This window comes from Conger conger, chromosome 15 (genome assembly GCF_963514075.1).
Source record: "Conger conger chromosome 15, fConCon1.1, whole genome shotgun sequence".
Classification (NCBI taxonomy): Eukaryota; Metazoa; Chordata; class Actinopteri; order Anguilliformes; family Congridae; genus Conger; species Conger conger.
Genome location: NC_083774.1, coordinates 38355806 through 38360996, shown reverse-complemented (window position 1 = coordinate 38360996; position 5191 = coordinate 38355806).

Here is a 5191-nt window from a genome sequence, read left to right as displayed (position 1 = left end):
TTACAGTAATATGTTACTTTTTTTTTAATACAAAAATGTCTCTGTAAAATTAAATCTTTTGGAAAATATTTGGAAATTTCAAATGCGTTCTTTTATACTAACACACAAAAATAAAAAATAAACATATATATAATAAAGTCTAGGGTGCCCAAGACTACGGGTCAGGAGCTTCAGTTAATGTTCACATCAACCATCAGAATGGGGGGAAAATGATTGATTATTGGTGGCAGACAGGGTGGTTTGAGTATCTCAGAAACTGCTGATCTCCTGGGATTTTCACACACACTAGTCTCTAGAGTTGGCAAAGAATGGTGCAAAAAAAATAAAAAATCCAGTGAGCAGCAGTTCTGCAGACAGAAACATCTTGTTAATTGGGGACATCAGAGTAAGTACAACATAAGCATTTCTTATGCATTTCATATTGTTGCCATTGTCAGTTTGTTTAGTTATTTACATTAATGGCATTTGGCAGACTCTCTTATCCAGAGCGACGTACCGTTGATTAGACTAAGCAGGAGACAATCCTCCCCTGGACCAATGCAGGGTTAAGGGCTCAAGGGCCCAACGGCTTTGGGGACCTTATTATGGCTACACCGGGGATCGAACCACAGACCTTGTGGGTCCCAATCATGTACCTTTTTATGTGATTATTGCTGCAGTGATACTATTATCATGTGCATGCTCTAATTGGACAGGGTGGGTGAATTGGCCAGGAGAGGTCAGGAGAGGTCAGGAGAGCCTGTCATGGCTGCTCGCTCTTCCTCGCTCTCTCTCCTCATGCTCTCTCGCTCTGTCTCTCCCTCCCTCCTCATACTCTCTCACTCTGTCTCTCTCCCTCTCTCTCCTCATGCTCTCTCACTCTGTCTCTCTCTCCCTCTCTCCTCATGCTCTCTTGTTCTCTCTCCCTCTCTCTCCTCACATTCTCTCCCAGAGAAATAAACACACTTACCATACATTAGAATAAGAACTTCTAATGTGGAGAGATTTTTTTTTGTTTTCATTTTTTACATAAAAAAAAAGAAAAATTGTGCTCCTTGTCACTCACCATCTCTGAGACATTCCGCCCACAGTTCTTCTCTTCACCTAAGAGGATGAGGAGTTTATTGTTTTTGGCATGTTATTCTGAATTTTGGGAAAGTAAATATTTCTGATTTCCAGTTGTTCTCTCCCCCCCTCTGGCTCGCTCGTTCGCAGGTGAGGTGAGGTGAGGTGAGGTGAGGTGAAGCGAGGTGAGGCGACACCCCAGTTTGAGGTGGCGGGCAGGCCTCCTCTACGCTCCCCTCTCAGGGCAGGACAGCTATCAGCCCTGACACCTGAGGAGGAAATGACCAGGGAAGGTTCTGGAATATGCAGTTTGGCATTCTGTGACCTTTAGCCGCTGTACGTCGCTCTGGATAAGAGCGTCTGCCAAATGCCAATAATGTAATGTAATGTAATGTAGCCGCATTATCGGGGCTCAGCAGTAGCTGGTGGTGACAGCACCTTTGTTTGTTAGAGTCCCCTGGAACGCTGGAGACAGACAGGCCCCCCTCACCTCCATAGCGAGCTCTCCTCCACTCTACAATCATATCAGCCTGTGGCCCCGGGGGCCCCACACCACACTGATGCCCAATTCCCAGAAGCAGAGGGACAGAGCCTATTCCAGGTCTCTTATTCAGAGCCTTTTTCATTTCTGATCCCAGGCAGTTGAGACTCCAATCTCTCAGGGCGGTGAAAAACATAGGGGGAAAAAAACATTTCTGACTACATATGATGGAAAATGCCTCAAATTCCCTATGAAAATCTTCATTTCCAGGGATTTGCTTTCACCAAAACTGAACAATTCCCGTCTCAGTAGAAGAAGAAGAAGAAGAGGTGAGGCAAGCTCGGGAAACGTCTTCCATTTTCGATAGTGGATTCGCTGTTTATCCGTGAGTACAGAATTTGTGGAATGATGGCCGCATGGTCCTCTGTCTCACACACAGCAGATGAAAAATCTACCTCTCGGGGTCAAAAATATGTGCTCTCTCATGCTGACAAAAACAAGCACATCTGTTACTGTGGAGATATTGTTTCCATTATCTTTGGGTTCCGAACATCGTTGCAGTTAAAACATTTTTTGAAAATAAAACGTGGTGAATGAATACATTGCACATTGAACCAACAAGTGTTGCTAATAAAAACTAGAGTCGATAAATTGTTTTACTAATTGTTTTACTACTTTAAAAATTGTTACCCTGAGTGTGTCCCTGAAACTCATTTTCAGCAGTCTGATTTAGAATAGAACGCATTGTCAGCAGCAGTGTTAATTTCACAAGCAGGCTGTTCACTGGAGAGATTTGGCAGTAGGCCACCCGAAAATGTTAGCCTACCTCAGCTTGAACCTTGCATACAGACAGATACACACACACACACAGCACACAGCTCTCTCATTTGTGTTCATTGTGTTCAAGTCCCCCAGAACGTGGGAAAGAATCCAGCATTCTGGATAAGTTGGAGGGGTCTGATGGCGGACGCTGGGAGGCCAGCCAAGAGGGAATTGCAGTAGTCCAGGCGGGACAGAACCATCGCTTGGACCAGGAGCTTGGTCGAGTAGGGGGTGAGAAAGGGGCGGATTCTCCGTATGTTGTATAGGAAGAACCTGCATGACCGGGTCACCGCCGCAATGTTCTCGGAAAGGGACAGTCTGCTGTCCATCACCACGCCAAGGTTCCTTGCACTGGGTGATGGCGTGAGTGCGGTATCCCCGAGGGAAATGGAGAGATCCAGATGGGGAGAAGTATTAGCAGGGATGAATATCATTTCAGTCTTACCTGGGTTGAGCTTTAGATAGTGGTTGTCCATCCAGCTCTGGACGTCACTCAGGCAAGCAGAGATAAGGGCAGAAACCTGTGTATCAGATGGTGGGAACGAGATGAAGAGTTGGGTATCATCAGCATAGCAGTGGTAGGATATCCCATGTGCAGTGATCACAGGGCCAAGGGAACGAGTGTAAAGAGAAAAAAGAAGCGGGCCTAGGACTGAGCCCTGGGGAACTCCTGTGGCAAGGGGCCGAGGTGTCGATACCGTACCAGCCCAGGCAACCTGGAAGGAGCGACCAGAGAGGTAGGACTCAATCCAGTCCAGGGCTGTGCCACAGATGCCCGTTGCTGACAGGGCGGACAGGAGGATGGAGTGGTCCACAGTGTCGAAGGCAGCAGAGAGATCTAGAAGAATGAGGACAGAGGAGAGGGAGGCTGCTCGTGCGGCATGGATCGACTCACTGACGGAGAGGAGCGTGGTCTCTGTTGAGTGGCCCGATCTGAAGCCAGACTGATGGTGGTCTAGCAGGGTGTTGTTAGAAAAGAAAGAAGAAAGTTGAGTAGAAGCGGCTCGTTCTATGGTTTTAGAAAGAAAAGGAAGAAGAGATACCGGGCGGTAGTTCTGGATGATGGAGGGATCCAGGGTAGGCTTTTTTAGCAACAGTGATGTGGGCCCTCTTGGAGGATGCTGGAAAACAGCCGGAAGACAGGGAGGAGTTGACAAGGGAGGTGACAAATGGGAGAATGTCTGGTGTGATAGTCTGGAGAAGAGAAGAGGGGATAGGGTCAAGGGCACAGGTTGGGAGAGCAGGAGTTGAGAAACCTCAGAGTCTGTAAGGGGGGAGAAAGTGGAAAAGGAAGGGATGGGCCTAGAGGGGGGGAAGGGCACAGTAAGGGGGGCGGTGGTTGTAAAGGATCTGCGGATGACTGTGACCTTCTCATCGAAAAAGTTAGCAAAGTCATCAGCAGCGAAGGAGGACTGAGGTGGAGGAGGCGGTGCGTTGAGGAGAGAGGAGAAAATGGAGAACACTTTCCGGGTGTTAGAAGCGGAGTTCTGAATTTGTGTCTGATAGTATTTTGCTTTGGCGGCAGTGACAGCAGAAGAGAATGCAGCCAGGAGAGACTGGTAAATTGTGAGGTCTGAAGGGTCTCTGGATTTTCCCCACTTCCTCTCCGCTGCGCGGAGGCTGGTCCTGGAGGTACGGAGGGTGTCAGATATCCAAGGACTGGGGGGGATGTGCGAGGTGGCTTTGAGACAGGGGGACAGAGAGAGTCAAAGGCGGAGGAGAGAGATGAAAGGAGGGTGGCAGATGCAGAGTCAGTGGGGAGTTTGGAGAAGGATTCGAGAGGGCGAAGTGAGGCGGTGACAGTGGTGGCAAAGGAAGAGGGTGAGAGGGAGTGGAGGTTACGGCAGGCTGAGGAAGTGTGGGTGGGAGGAGGGGGAGGAGGATGGGGAGGAAGAGGGAGGGAGAATGAGATGAAGTGGTGATCAGATGTATGCAGAGGGGTAAAAATCGGAGCATGAGCAGTTCCTCACAAAGACAAGGTCTAGGACATTGCCCGCCTTGTGGGTTGGAGGAGAGTGTTGCAGGGAGAGGCCGAAGGAGTGGATTAGCGGTAGGAAGGCAGCAGCCTGGGAGGCTTCAAGGTGGATGTTGAAGTCTCCAAGGAGAATCAGTGGGGTGCCATCCTCAGGGAAGGAGCTGAGAAGGGTGTCTAGCTCATCAAGGAAGTTTCCCAGAGGCCCTGGAGGACAGTAGATAACTGCAATGAAAATGTTACTAGGGTAGGATACTGCAACAGAATGGAATTCAAAAGTGGATATGGACAGGTCAGAGAGGGGGAGAACAGAGAATTTCCATGAGGGGGAAATTAAAAGACCAGTACCACCGCCACGGCCGGAAGGCCGGGGAGTGTGCAAGAAGGAGGATGTGAGGGCAGCGGGAGTGGCGGTGTTGTCAGGTGTGATCCAGGTCTCTGTGAGGGCAAGGAATTGTAGGGACTGTTGTCCAGACAAGCATCACCGGCAGATATTTACAGTGAGGGTAAGCAAAGGGATGGTCATGGTCGCAAGCAAAGTTCGTAAACCAGAAGTTATCCAAAGGAACAGAAGTACAAAAACAGAAATGAATAGTCGAAATAAACAGAAACAGGTTGATACACAGAGCAGACGATCAAAATAACAGTGGAAGGTAAGTCAAAACAACATTACAATTTAGCAAAGTAAAAGACGCGGACAGACCGGTATATATACATAACATAAATGGGCTAAACAGACAATCTGGCGATAGGATACAGGATAGGATACAGGTGAAAACAATGAATGACATGAGGGAGCAAAGTTGTAAACTGAGAAACTGAGACAGCTGATACAGAGAGAATTAAAATGACAAAAAATGACAAACGTCTTA